Source organism: Bubalus bubalis, chromosome 3, assembly GCF_019923935.1.
Source record: "Bubalus bubalis isolate 160015118507 breed Murrah chromosome 3, NDDB_SH_1, whole genome shotgun sequence".
Taxonomy (NCBI): Eukaryota; Metazoa; Chordata; class Mammalia; order Artiodactyla; family Bovidae; genus Bubalus; species Bubalus bubalis.
In genome coordinates, this window is record NC_059159.1 from 4381450 (window position 1) to 4397006 (window position 15557).

Here is a 15557-nt window from a genome sequence, read left to right on the forward strand (position 1 = left end):
AAATTTAAAAGGAACACATTTACTATTAACAGACCATGAGAAAGTATGTTGTGTTCGTACATGTAAAGAGAATTAATATAGGCATTTACCTGGATCATTTGCAGTTCAAGTAACATCATCAAAATACAGTTCTGCTCATCTGATTCATGGATAACTGAAACCAAAAAAAAAAAAAAATTAACCAAAGGTATCCAGATACTTGGGAAGAGGAGGATTTGGTATAGATAACCTACATCGATGCTTCAATAATTCTCTATTGCACTTTTCCCAAGATCTCGTGGCCACTTTCTCAACACTGAATAGCCCTGGCACTAACAAGCCTGAGTTTGCCTTTAGCAGATAATATCAACTTGTTATCCTGGAAGGCCAACTGAAAAGCCCTAGGAAGAAAACGGAATGACTCAGCATGCACGCTGAGAGTGGAATCTGGAGGCTCAGGATGCAAAGGCCCAGGAGCTTGAAAAGAGCGTTATTTGGAGGTTGGCCCTCACCCCTCCCCACCCATCTGAATGCCACTGGCATTGCCAGCATCCTCACTTTGGTCTACCAGATTTCTCCCTTTCTGTCATTTCTAGACCAACAGCCAAACACCTCAAACCCCAGAATCCTGAGGCAAATAACTCCTGCAGTCTGCTGGGTTTCAGAACTCAGCCACAGACCCATCCCTTTTCCAAGTCACCTCATCAAAACTTCCAGAGCTGGAGGGAGATTCAGAGACTCGGGTGGTTTCAGCTGGAGCTGCTTATGAACCTCCCGGCTAAAAGCAATCAAGTGCATGGAGGGAACCCTAAAAAGAGGTGGGTGTAAAGGTTTATGCAACGTCTTGGCTGAGACTGTAAAGTGGAATGCCCCTCCCTACACTTTTTGGAATGAGATCCCTAAAGAAGCAAAATGATCTGGAAAACATCCTTCAAATAAAATGGATGTGAAACGTCCAACTTGAGCATTTCTGTAAATAATGAAGCTTTAGCTTAAGAACTGCATCTCAGTCTATGAGAGCCTTAAATCTCTAGCTGAGCTTAAGACAAATTCTTAAACTGATGAAGGAAAAAAGTATATATCCTCATTGGAGATTTTTATAGGGAAAAGAAAGAAGAGTCTTGATAAAGAGGAGTAGATTCAGATACATCTCCAACTTCCCCCTACACTGTCGTTTTGAAACATCATCCACTCTGTTGATTAGGAAGAGCTGCTGGCACTCCAGCAGAAGACTGTGCTTCTAATGCAGGGTCATGGGTTCGATTCCTGGCCGGGGAACTAAAACCCCATACTCCAAGTAACAAAAACAAGACAAAAACAAAAGCTCTATGCCAGCAGTGATAGTCACACAATTCTGCAAACACAACCCAAATCACTGAATTGTACACGTAAAGCAAGTGAATTGTGTGGTTATCACAATTAGAACTGATTTTTTATAAAAAAGAAAGAAAGAACGAGCTGCTAATGGAGAGAGAGGAGCAGGAAAAAAAAAAAAAAAGATATCTTAATATTTATTTTTGTCCAGAGCAGGTAATGGCAGCCCACTCCAGAGCCTGGCGGGCTATAGTACGTGGGTTCACAAAAGAGTTGGACATAACTTAGCGGCCAAACAACAACAAAAGAACAAAAAAAGTAGTGTCAACATTGCTGTTATATGCACTGGGAAACAAGAAAAGTGCCTGTGACTCACAGCATTGTGTGTGGCTCTTGTGAAGCTAGTCAACAAGAGGAAGTCACCCAAGGCTATGGGGATGGCACCATTTATTACCCTCTCGTCCGCTCTGTGTTCTGATCTGATCTTCTCTGGAAAGCAAGAGTAAGAGCACACCCTAAGCAACGCCACTGGCAGGCTGAGACCTCCAGCCCATTCCCCGTCACCCGCCGGCCGGCCATCAGTGCCGGTGCATTACCACCACCTTCCTGTGTCAGACCTGACACGACTGGAAACACAGGGCGTAGCCTCTTGGACCCTGAACGACTTTCTTCCAAGTCACTTTGGGAGTAACATTTTCCAGTGGCTCCACAAGAGTTCAGAAACCTGCCAGTTTTGAGATGCATATTTACTCAAACTGGGAGTCTTCCTCCAAGTCCAGAAAGGTTATCTAGTGAGTGTGCTCTGTCCTTGGGAGCACAGGGGCTTAGCACAGGGGAGGGGGAGGTGAAGGTCAGGACGCCTCTCCAACTGCCACACACAATCCCATCCCAGAGGAGAGACTAGGATGATTAAAATCCTGTTTTTGCAGCTGTCACACAAACGCTCTTTAAAATTCCTCTTCTGTATCCTAGGACTTAATGCAAATTGTCCACAGAACAGGAGGGTCAAAATGATAATTTAGATGCAATTAGCCAGATGTGTTGGCATGTCATTTCTCCCACCCACTCCCCTAAAATTATCTGAATAATTTACACGTACATAATCACCTTACTCCAGTGGGAAAGGCGTGTACCCTTGTTTATTTCCCCTAAATACCTAAACTTTCTAACAGTGTTACACCCAGAGAGTGTCAAGTCTGGAGAAGTATATAAGATAACTTTGTGAGGCCAAGCTGTCTCTCTCTTAAATGCACACAGAATTAATTTGTTTCCATTAACTCGTTATCAAGTTACTTGACTTTGATTCCCAGCACAAACGTATTAAAAAAAAAAAAAAGAGGAGCGGGGAGGGTAGCGGTGGTAGATTTTCAGGAAATAGTGAGTCCTTTTTTCTACTGAGATAGAAATCATTTGGCAAGCCAGGGTGAAATACCTCTAGTTCCCGATAGAAAGAGGGAGAAAAAAAAATTTTTTTAGAAGATGCTAATGAACCACAAAAGAAAAAGAAGGAAGTGTTTTTTTTAAATGAGACCTTACTTTTGAAAGCAGCTCAGTTTGCAACCAATTTTTGAAGAAATGTCAAAGTTACTCCTTTGGGACCTGTGTATCAGAACTAAACCAGGCGTTCAGATGACTGCAATAAAGACGTGAGCAATTCAGGTGACTTTATTAAACAGCCAGCATCATCAGAACTGACCTTTCAGACACAGCCTTTCATCTCCAAATAGGATGAAGCTGCTAAGAGCCAGTGATGTGGAGCAAAGGGACAGAGGGGCCTTAGGTCCCGGGAGCCAGACTGCACTGCGGGATGACTGCGCTAGGTGGACTTCCGGGGGCGTGGGGGCTGCTCCTCGGGAAGGCAATTTGCTTTTAAAATTATTTATATGAAGCAAGTTCCACAGGCTAGATGACTCCCATAGACGACTCCCAAGGTTCACCTGCCTTTTTAAGTGGATGTGCTCGAACCCCTTGGTCCCCAAGGTGGTCACCTTCATCTCACTGTTCAGAAATCAGATACTCATGTGAAAGAGATGGTCAACAGGAAGGGCTGGGAAAGAGATTCAGTAAAGGGAAGCCAAGCACCAGGGTAATCTCCCTGCAAAGCAGCAGGCCTTGCCTGCTGCCATATTAAGACCATTTAGCTCCATTCAGACATGGAGACAGTTCAGATGTCAAGCAGCTTACGAAACTGCCCAAGAAAGCGGCTTGGAGATGATCGCTGGAAGAGTCATCAGTCCGGCCCCTCCAGAGAGAAGGAAGAGTCTCATCAGCCAGGACTGAGAAAAGCAGAAGCACACAGGGGAGGCTGGGCATGGCAGATGTAGGCTTTAATATCTGGGCATCCCTGGTGGCTCAAGCGGGAAAGAATCTGCCTACAATGTGGGAGACCCGGGTTTGATCCCTGGGTCGGGAAGATCCTCTGGAGAAGGAAATAGCAACCCACATAAGATACAGAATGGATAAACAAGAAGGCCCTACTGTAGGGCATAGGAACTACATTCAGTATTCTGTGGCAATACTGTACAATATATTCATATACTATAAATATACAATTTATACTGATAAACTGTAACAGAAAACAATATGAAAAAGAGTATCTATAGTAAAACTGATTATATAAATGTGGATTCTTGGGCTTCCCTTGGCTCAGGTGGTATAAAGAATCTGTTCGCAAATGCGGGAGACTTGGGTTCGATCCCTGGGTTGGGAAGATCCCCTGGTGAAGGGAAAGGCTACCCACTCCAGTATTCTTGCCTGGAGAATCCCCATGGACAGAAGAGCCTGGCGGCCTACAGTCCATGGGGTCGCAAAGAGTCGGACACCACTGAGTAAGCAAAAAAAAAAAAAAAAAAGTATAACTGAATCACTTTGCTGTGCAGAAGAAATTAACATTGTATATCATCTATACTTCAACAACAAAATTATTTTTAAAAAGGGGGGGGGGGCGGGAATCCCAGAGAAAGAAAAGGGGATTGTGGAATTTTACTATTGTATTTATCCAAATTGAGCAAGGAGCTACCGGCCTTTACTCCTTCCCTTCTGGGAAGGATTAAGACTTCTGGGGTTCCCAATCCCTGAAAAGATTACTGTCTTCCACATCCCTCTCTCTCTGTCTATAAAACTGTGATTGCCAAGCTACTTGTTTCCTGGTACCCTGGGTTTTCTCCTTCCATACACATGGTGGAATTGCCTATGTTTACCTCCTTGCTGTCATGAGACTTGCTTTGGCCAATGGCACGAGAGCAAAGGAGAAAGACCTTCAAGCGGAAGATAAATTTTAAGAGCCAATGGACAGTAGCCCTGCTTCCTGCCTTATGCCTGTATCCCTGAGTGAAGACAAAGTGGTCCAGAATCCCCCCAGCTCCACTCCAGGCACCCCTGTTCCTGCTGGCTGACCCATGATGACTGTGTAGTACAAATAAACCATACGCCTCTGTTATTTTCAGCCACTGAAATTCTGACATTGTTTTTTGACTAAAGATACAAAACAAAATGTAAAATAATAGTAAGTCCAAAAGATTTCTGATTGTTTCCCTAATGACTGCTTGGATAATTTGACATTTCCATGAAATACCTGAATTCTTTCCAAACTGCTTCCCTTTCGTCGCGTGTTTGTGCTCATTTGCAATCAACTCTTCGTGACCCCATGGACTGTACAGCCTGCCAGGCTCCTCTGTCCTTGGAATTTTCCAGGTAAGAATACTGGAGTGGGTTGCCATTTCCTTCTCTGGGGGGTCTTCCCGACGCAGGTATCAAATCCACATCTCCTGAATCTCCTGCATTGGCAGGCAGTTCTTTACCTCTACACCACCCAGGAAGCCCTTACTTCTCTTTATGTCTATGCTGTTACAGGGGTTCATGAAATGTGTGTCTCATCTGTCTATCAGGACATCAAATCCTCCTCATCACAGAAACTGCCCTGTGGTAAAGCACAGAAGACCAACCAGACTATTTTAAATGTCATGCTAAGATCCCTCCACTGTCAGTTAACCAGCCACATGTCCTTGGAAAATTCAATCCAATTCTCTAAATCTCAGCTCTCTGAGCTATAAAATTAGAATCATAATTTCTTTGAAAAATTTTATTTCTGTATATATTTAGTTGTTTCTGGCTGTGCTGGGTCTTCATTGCTGCGAGAGGGCTTCCTCGAGTGTGTGGCTTTCTCACTGCAGGGGCCTATTGTGGAGCATGGGCTCTAGGGCGAGAGGGCTTCAGTAGCTGCGGGGCGCAGACATAGCTGCCCCGGGCATGTGGGATCTTCCCAGACCAGGGATCAAACTCGCGACCACCAGGGGAGATCACCTCCATCTTTCCAATCTGCTGTCCCATGAGGGAGCATATAAAAATTGTACTGATTCTTCCCCTTCACTTCTTCTCCACCAGCAGAAATGCTATTCAATTCTCCTGAGAAAGTGTTTCCTTTCCATAAATGAAGATGATAACACCTACCTCCCCACCTAGGGTCAGGATTAAATAAATCAGTGAAGACAGAGCTCTTATTAGGTATATGCACTAAATTCGTAACAGCAGATGTAATCTGTGTGATCATCATTATAGTAAGAAATTGCACAGGACCTAATACGCACTGCAATTTCTTACTATAATGATGATCAGAGATTACCTGGACAGCATGGAGATCAGATCAGTCGATCCTAAAGGAAATCATTGAATATTCATTGGAAGGACTGAGGCTGAAGCTGAAGCTCCAATACCTTGGTCACCTGATGCAAAGAACTGACTCAATGGAAAAGACTACGATGCTGGGAAAGATTGAAGGCAGGAGAAGGGGATAACAGAAGATGACACTGTTGGATGGCATCACCAACCCCAATGGATATGAGTTTGAGCAAACTCAATATAGTGAAGGACAGGGAAGCCTGGAGTACTGCAATCCATGGAATTGCAGAGAGTCAGACACAACTTAGCGACTGAACAATAAAACCGGTGCTCAATAAATCTCGGCTGCTTCCTTGGCCCTTGGAGAAAGGGCCATTCCTGTTTTGGAGCAGGGTTATTTGAATAGCATTATCAATTGTTAAACAGCAGGGTGGCCAAAGATCTACCGAGAAAAGGCCTCAAAAAAGTCTCTGCTTTAGACCCATTTACAGTGAGACATGTCTAGATCCTTAAGATGCCAGGTTTTTTCTTTCCCATTCTGCAAACACATGGCTTCCATTAGTTGACTGATACTGACACATCTGAAGCTTCCAAAGTACTCTGGGCCTCTGACGAGTGAAAGGCTTGCATGCCCAACAAGGAAAAGGCAGGCTCTGCAGGCGTGGCATGCTGCCAGGGGCGGGGCAGCAGAGGTGTTGAGTTTAGGTAGGAGACCGAACCTGGCTCTGTCGTTAATGACCATTCTGTCCACACCTGAACATAAATTAGCCACACCTGGTGAGGCTCCTAACGCTCTGAGCTCCAAAGGTGATGTCACTGTGCATATATACCCTCCATTAATCAGAGCGAGTGTGTGTGTCTGTGTGTGTGCTCAACAGGGACCAGGGAATCGTGAATAATTTGCACTGTGTGCTCCACACCACCTCTGCTGAGCCTTCTCATCCAAAGCAACTCCAAGCTCAAATGCTGTGCTCCTTTTAAGGACATCGTTGTTTGTTCAGCTTCTTCGAAACAAGCCTGAATTCTAATTAGCTTGCAGTTAGAGGCAGCAAAATGGTAACTTGATCCTCACCTAAATTTTATCATCTGTTTCCCATCTTCAAAGCGACTCACTTTGCTTTTGTCCTGAGAGACAGTGATGCCCGCGACCTTGTTTTGTGTTTTGTGTCTCACAGAAACAATGCTATTTGTCGAGGGGTGGGGTAGAGGCAGACTCAGCACTGACCTGAGGAGTCGGGACAATTCTCTGCTCTACATTTCATCCCCAAGGGGATGACTCCAGGGAAATACGGCTTCGTGTCCTTGATTACAGAGGGGACCTACTTAATCAGGGTAGTCCTGTTACCTCTCAAAATGTTTACAGTTTCAGAGTGTGCAGCACAGGTGAGCAAATAAAAGTGATGAAAGAACGATGAAGGCACATTTATCTAATATTTGGAAACAGACGCATTTTTAAAAATTATTTTATCATTTTTATTTTTTGGCCATGCCACTCGCCATGTAGGATCTTAGTTCCCCAACCAGAGATCAAACCTACACCACTGCATTGGGAGCATGGAGTCTTAGCCACCACACCACCAGGGAAGTCCTGGAAGCTGATGTGTTTTCAACACGTCCCAACTCATCAGATTCTGTCCACTTCCCCGCAAGTTAGGTGAGCAGTTACTATCAGCCCGCTTTACAGGTGAGGAGAGAAGAATGGAAGGAGGAGAGTCACTCTGATTGGGATCACAGCTCCACCCAACTAACTTTCAAACTCCGGGTTAGTTTCTCCATTGCTCCACTTCTGTGCGTCTTCACATGTAAAATGGGAAAGGACAGTCGCTACTTTTTCTTTCAGGCAAGGCTTTATTTATCAGGGTCCCTGCAGCAGCAGGGGAAGGGAGAACAAGTAACAGGTTCCCTTGCCTGCTCCCCAAAGTGGGGAGAACTGGTTCCTTATATGGGGTGAGGGTACGGGTGGCTTCAGTGGTTTACCCACCCCCTTAGGTGGTGCTGTGTGCAGGAGGCAAGTGTGGTACTCTGTTTTTGCTCCAGGTTTCTCTAAAGTGGCATTTGTGTTTTTTTGTTCTCTTTATATCCTTTTTCCAGAATTTGTCCCAACTGTGCATGCACGCAGTTATTTTTAGTCCCATACAGTTTCTTTGTATTTTGTTGCTTCAGGAGAGGTGTGTCCAGGTGCTCCTGTTGCTATTTCTTGAGCTGCTGTTAGGCTCAGTGAGTTAATAGATGTAAAAGGGCTTAATGGTCATTCGTGACATGGAAGGTGCTGAGCATGTGCTGGCTGCTGTGATGAAAAGGAAAGGTATAAAGTTGAAAATCTGGGGACATAAGAGGCTTAGGGCTGAAAATGTCCCTGGAAACAACACTTGAACTGAGATGAAAACTCCATCATCACAGCACAGAGGAAACAAAACTGACAAAACGCCCTCATTGATATCACTGTTCTGTACCCCAAATTCCATCCTGCAGTGTGGACACAGGTTCCTCAAGGTCCCCAGGGAGACTCTGACCAAATCTGATGGCTGGTTACGGAAAGTTGTTCTTTCCCTCATTTTACAAAAACACATCCAAAAATGTATGGGAGAAAAACAGTAGAAGTTCAATCCCTTCCAGTCTATTGGTAAAATAAGCCTTTGGGGCACCAGGCACCGTGTCCTTTATGTGGCACACACTGTCTGATTCGCTTCCCTCGAACAGGGCGGCAACTGTGCTGGTGTGCAGGAATGAGGCGCTATCCAACGCCCGAGGTCTTCACAACTACAACGGGAAGGAGCCTAGGCAAGACACACAGCTGGGCAGCTGACACAAGGCGAGGACCCTACCCACCCGATTTGGCAGGTGAGGGAACTCAAGTCTGAGGATTCCCAAGGTCGCTGCTAGACCAGCTAACTAGTCTAGTTGGGATCCTTAAACTGTTATAAGACAGTAGTTAGAACGAGCCTCTTCCTGTGGGACAAAGCTATAGCACATCAGCAGAGCTTGTCAGTATCTTTGTCTATAGCTACTGCTCCCCTTACTAGAGGGCTTCCCTGGTGGCTCAGTGGTCAAGAACCTGCCTGCCAAAGGAGATGTGGGTTCGATCCCTGGATCAGGAAGATCCCCTGGAGAAGGAAATGGCAACCCACTGCAGTAATCCTGCCTGGAGAATCCCATGGACAGAGGAGCTTGGTGGGCTACAGTCCATGCAGTCCCAAAGAGTCGGATGCGACTGAGCACAGCACAAAATTCTCCTAGACTGTGTTTCTCGACTGTTGATGCTGTTATTCTTCTTCTGTTATTAGGCTTCCACGATATTTAGGGCACAGTCTGAATTGTTAATGAATAGACTTTTGTTTCTTAACCAAGTTCATTCTACCTCTGAGGAAAAGAACAGTGACATTAGCATTACCAGCTCCAAGAGAATCAAGACTTGATTTCCTAAGAAAAAATGTGCACTAGAATCCATCTGTTTCCCCACGAAGGAGAGCTCAGCCTGCAGGGACTTTCTGTGGATTATCATTTCAGTGGCCACGAGTAACCCTCCAAAGGCATTATCTTAGCTCTTACACACTTGCCAAGTGTATTTCAAGGTTACATTACCACCGGCTCTCCTGCCTCTATAAAACAAGCTCGCAGAGTAGGATCTGCAGGCTGTGTGAACCAAGAGTCATCATCTCAAGTTAGGAGGCGGCCCAGGAAAAAAGGTTTCACATAGAAAAGGATTTTCCAATTTCCCAAATAATTGTTCATGAATGAATTTACTTAAGCAAGAGCTTAAGTGCATTTCAAAAGAAACCAGTGATCATAGCTGTGAGATGAACACTGCATAAATTTAAAGGCTACTTGGGGACACTCTGAAATCCCAAGGCAAAACTGACTTTCTCGATTTGATGGAGGAATAGGGCCAACTGAGAGATTAGGCTGATTCTGTTTTTCATGAGTCATTTTGTCTGTGGATATGCCTCGCAAATTAAAACACACATAAAAAAATCCCTAGGTGTGAGGTGATTAAAGTTTCAAATCTGGTCATTTGAAAAAATCACAAAGTGTTGGATAAAAGCCACAATGTTTGCAGGATTTTATTTTTCTTTTTAAAATCCTAGGAGCTGCTGAGCTTAAAAAAAAAATACTTGGTTCCAATAAAAAGTGAAGGCTTTTGGAGAGAGTCACTCTCTTTGATATCAGATGTATTTTAGTCTATAATTTTCCACTCTGGCTTATGCGAATGTCTAGGCTTGATTCCATCAACTTATTTAATCTCTGATTTCATAAAAAAGCATGTTTTCTGTTTATCTTTGTCCAAACTGAGTGCAATCTGTGCTTTCTAGTTCTTCTAACAACCTCAACTTTCCAAATTTCGTATCAGAATGCCTGTGTGGCTTGGTACTTCTATGCTTGTCTTGACAGGTTGGAAACTGCATGTTCATAGTGAGAAAATTAAGTTACTACTCCCAAAGACACCCAGTTACAAAACTGTAATTTAAAAGCACATCATCACTTTAATTTACTGCAAGTAGGTGAAGGGTTGGGGGATAGGGCTGGGAAGATAAATTAATACAAATAAGTGCTGAGCTACAAGTTCCAAAATTAACAGAGAAAACTTCCCCAAATGTTTAATTTTCATATACAAGCTAGTTACTGAATTGGAGAAAAGTTAGCATTCAACACAAGCTCATTTGAAACCAATCAAACCCAGAAACTTGAATTCACTTATTATTACGTCTATTCTATGAAGCTGAGAAAACTATTTCAGGGAAAGTACATGGTCATTTGGTCACAGGAGTTGAACATTTCAATACAGCATAACCTCCAACCCTACATACAGATGAAAACACTGAGGACAACCTCTTGTTTCAACTAATGATCCTCATTCTGTTACAATTTGGCCATGAGTTTATAAAGACATCTTTCACTTTATTGTATCCATCATTACTCCAAAGAGATTTCCAACATCCAATAAATGAACAAAATACTTTTTTGGATTACAAGCATTGGCTTCCCAAAGCACTTGCAAAATTCTGTTTGTCAGTTTCTCAATTTATATTTAGGACCAAATCCTTAACACTCAGAAAATAAAGTCCTGAAAAAAGTATTAATTTCTACCACCTAACCATATACACACACACACAGGCACACACATGCACACACATTGCAATAGCTTCCACAAAAGACTACACTAGTGAAGAAAAAACGAACAGTCTACCACATCTCATGAAACAGACTCAAGTTCACTGTTCATGGGGAATAAAAATTTTAAAAGTAACTCAAAAGGTTCAGATTAAAGGCAATACTTATCGTTATTCGTTTGTTTTTATTTCCAGTTCGTCGTCAGTTATAAAACTTTGGCCTTTCAAAAATGAGTTTATTTGTAAATGAGAGTGATGAGTTGGCAGTTGAACTCGGGTCTGGCCATTCTACCTGACCAATGAAAAAACAAACGCTACAGAGGCTTGCAGAACTGTTTTACTCCCCCGTTGGCAATCCTCTTGTCCCCCTGAGATTGTCTTAATTACAGAGTAATACTGGAAGTATTCTTCATTCATAGATTAATTAGCTGATGCCTACGCAGCTATTTGAACATAAAAGGCAACATGTAAATCTATAATTATTCGTCCTCAAGCTAATGATCGTTTAATTAGTGTTTTCTGTGCATTTAATGGTCCATAAAGAAAAAGGCAGTTTGGGGAAGGGGCTTCTATCACTGCTCTAAGATGTTTAGGACTATAGATCTAAGTGGAACGAAAGGTATTTATTTAATGTTCAAATAAAGCTTTTACAATTAGAGATTAATTAGAAATTGCCTCTCTCCTTTCCTCATGACTAAGAGTATAGGGAACTGAAAATGAAGCATGGCTTTTGGCATCATTTGCCTACTTCCAGAAATAGGAATCATAGTTTGCATCAGACTAATCTGATGTTTTATGACAAATCCAAAGATCTACCTGAGGTGAGGTATACAGAGCAGAAACGATGTTAATTCTGGGGTGTTTGTACAAGTTATGAAGGCACTTCTGTACTCTTAGTAAAGCAGGATACTAGTTTCCTAACAGGACGTCATGGCCAAGTTGAAAGTCATCAGATAAAGCTAAGTGTTTTGCAAAATACCTGCATTTGACCTTCTGACATGGTTTTCTAACTGTTTCCCTCTATAATTCCCCTACTAGATGATACAACCAAAGCCAAGCATTTGGGTGTATAATCTTTCTATTTTTAGCCTTATCCAGCCACTAGTCAGTATTCATTAAATGGGTTATAAACAGACTAGAAACTAGAAACAAGAAAAACTAGAAACAGTCACATATAACTCAGATGAGCAAATATGCTTCTGAGTATAAGAATTATTCCTAGGAACTTAAAAAAAAACATTACGTCAAAGAAATGTGACCAGCTCTGCCACATGTTCTCCACTCAGAGGTCCCTGTTGTGATGCTGGGTCATCAACACAAACATCACCACAAGGAAACTGTCCAGAAAACGTTCTCAAGTAACCTGGCACTGAAGCAGTCGTTTTGATTCATCTAATCAGTACCAGCATCATGGGAGTTCCCTGGTGGTCCAGTGGTTTAGACCCTGTGTTTCCACTGCAGGGCCGTGTCCCCTGCTTCTTCTTGTTCGATCCCTGGTTGGGGAACTGAGATCCCGTGTGCCACATATAGTGCAGTCAAAGAAGAAAACTCTCTATCAGGTGACTTCCTTAAGACACAATTTTCTCAGTCACAAAATGGGGCAATTGTCACAATCAAACAGAACGATCATAAACCTACCAGAAAGAAACGATTCAATACATGTCCACGTATTCACATCAGCCGTTTCTACAGAAATTTCAAGAAATAAAAAAAATTAGAAATTTACTGAAAAGAAGTAGAGCCTTACCCTCCCTGGACAAGAATTTCCTTTGCCAGCTGATAATTTAAGTAGCACAGAAGCAATACTGGAGAAAAAAATACTGACATTTTGGGATAGTAAGAGGCACCTATGCTTTGGAAAGTGCTGTAAAATTAAACATTCAGAGTTCTTTGAAAAAAAGCAGTTATAAAGATATGTTGTATTAGTTTTTTATCAAAAGGAGAAAAATTAAAAGAATACAAATAATTTAACAGTGGAATGGCTTCCCTGGTGGCTTAGACAGTAAAGAATTCACCTGCAATGCAGGAGACCCAGGTTGGATCCCTGGCTCGGGAAGATCCCCTGGAGAAGGGAATGGCTACTCACTTCAGTATTCTTGCCTGAAGAATCCCACGGACAGAAGAGCCTGGCGCGTTGCAGTCCATGGCATCACACAGAGTCGGACACGACTGAGCAACTAACATTTTCATGTTCATTTCTCATAGTTGGAAACATGATAAGAATGCTGTTTGAAATTTTACAGCATTTTACTTAAAAAAAAATTTAAGTAATAAGTGAAAGATGAGTATCTTAAAGTACCCAGAAGTCTACTCTGTTTTTCAGAAGGACGTTTCTCACCTTCCTTTTGGGACTCCTGGTAGGATTTCTAAATTCAGTGCCTCGAAAATCTCTGTATCTGTACCAGACACCACAGAAGTGTCGCTTTCCTTACCGAATAAGCCGGCAGGGCAGCAACATTTGACCAGGTTACAAAAATATGTGTCTCAAGAAACTCTGTTGGAAAGGTCCTTGCAAAGGATGAGCATGCAGCATCTACGCTGGCTTTGGACCCACAGGTGAGGCACAGAACTCACGCAACATTCCCCCTGAACTTTGTGACAAGAGTCCTGCCCACCTTAGCCTCCAACTTCCCTTCTTGTTCTGCCCTATTTTAGATTTTTTTTAGTGTGGACAGTTTTTAAAGTCTTTATTGAATTGGTTACAATATTGCTTCTGTTTTATATTTTGGTTTTCTGGCCTGGAAGCATGTTGTATCTTAGCTCCCCAAGCAGGGATCAAACCTGCACCCCCTACACTGGAAGGTGAAGTCTTAATCATTGGACCCCCAGGGAGTCCCTTGACCTGATGTATTATCACCAATTTCTACAGTGTATAAAAAAAATCTTGGTCTCTGAACCTGAAATGTAAGATAACAATAGAAAATATATTTCAGTCTGAGTAAAATATCAGTTTTTAGAAGGAAGGCCTGAATCTGTTTAAAACGAGGAGGAGAAAATCATATTGCTAATATAAATTACTTGAAACTTACACCAAGGAAAAAGCTTAATAAATAAATCTGAGAACTGCTGTCTAATATTTTTCCTTGACTCCTTTTCTGAATATTTATGCATTTGCTCAAGACTATGGATTTTTAAAAATCCAAAAACAGAGCAAACTGTTTTTTATCACTGATGACATCCTTTACTGCCAAGTTTCCTCCTCTTTTTAGAAATACAAAAACATACAACAAACAAACCTAATCAAGAAATGCTAGATTCTGGGACATCTACTGCTTTGCATATTAATTGGTAAAATGAGATAAAATGTGCGAGTGCCTGTTTTCAGAAGTCACAGGCATTCTGAAATGCAAGACAGACTCCTTTTATTAATAACAAGGGAAGCCAGGCAAAAGAAGGCGAAAACCTAAGTAGCTCACACTCCGACAATTAAAGAACAACCGTATTTCGTGAAGACTGACTCCAGACAGCTTCGCTGTCCTCCTCCCCACTTTTTTATTGGAGTCTCTGAAACCATTTTGCTTGGGGGAGAAAGTAGATTTTAGTAGAGTGGGAAAAATGCCAAACATCCATGGCAACTTAGAATTTTTCCACTTTCTTTACATGTTCAATTGAGACCTTCATAAAATTATAAATGAAAGGATACATTATGAGCACTTTCTTTGAAGGGGGGAAAAAAGGGTCTTGCCTGGAAGTAAAATTTTGGAGTCTATATCCTGCTTCTCTAGAGAACACTTGGGAGATTTCTCTGCCAACAGCAGGGCCCCTGAAACAGCTTGTCTTTGCCTTCAGAATTCTAAAAGGTAGGCCCACCGATTGTTCCCCGATAGTGGGTGAGGCATTGAGCAGCAGGAGTGGGCTGGAAAATACTGGACTCTGTGTTGGTGTCTGGGGGCTGAGGTCAGTGTGTCTTGGCGCCCACTGTCCACCCCCCGCCCCCTCCCTCCATCCCTCCCCCACCACCAGGGATTCACTCCTGTTTACTTTGGGGAGACTGCAACTTCTGTTTCTTAACGTTTAAAAAGAACTTTAAAAGCTTATAAAAAGGCTCTTAAGATTTCTTGGACACCGAATGCCTCTTACAGAACAATATTTTGATGAGTTAAGTGTAAATGAATCAGAAACCTACGTATTAAATTTCCCTTGACATATACATCAGTTTAAAAAATTAATGGAAAAAGTGCCCAGGGCTCAAAGTGTTCAGGGTTTTCTCAAACCCAAAATGCTTGAACATGAAGAATGATATTCTGTTTGAATCAGCCTGGTTTGCTGATTCTTCTTTACCACCCACCCACCCCCCCCCCCCCCAAAAAAAAAACCCTCCTTGTAAGGGAGGGGGTAGCATTTCCGGATGGTGACCTGCTACCCTGGGACATGCCCCTTTCCTGGTCCTTACTCTTGGGTCGAGGCAGAAACCAAAGGCTGGGCTGACACTGGAGAGATGTCCAGCCTCTGTTCACTGCAGGTTAACCCTAAAAGCTTTTTTTTTTTTTCCCCAAGATGTAGGAAACTAAATAAACAATCACAGAAGACCATAAATCA

The 15557-nt window shown here is 42.6% G+C and overlaps 1 long non-coding RNA gene across 2 annotated transcripts in view; it reads right to left on the reverse strand.

The window, feature by feature from the left end:
* The window catches only part of LOC102400809, a 34026-nt gene extending 21065 nt beyond the window's left edge, over nt 1-12961 (reverse strand). For both annotated transcript variants that reach the window (XR_006549262.1, XR_003107637.2), the window contains exons 1-2: nt 12657-12961; nt 90-154 (exon numbers count right to left, since the gene is read on the reverse strand). This is a non-coding gene — a long non-coding RNA (uncharacterized LOC102400809). The remainder of the gene's footprint in view (nt 1-89; nt 155-12656) is intronic.
* Between the last annotated feature and the right edge of the window lie 2596 nt (nt 12962-15557).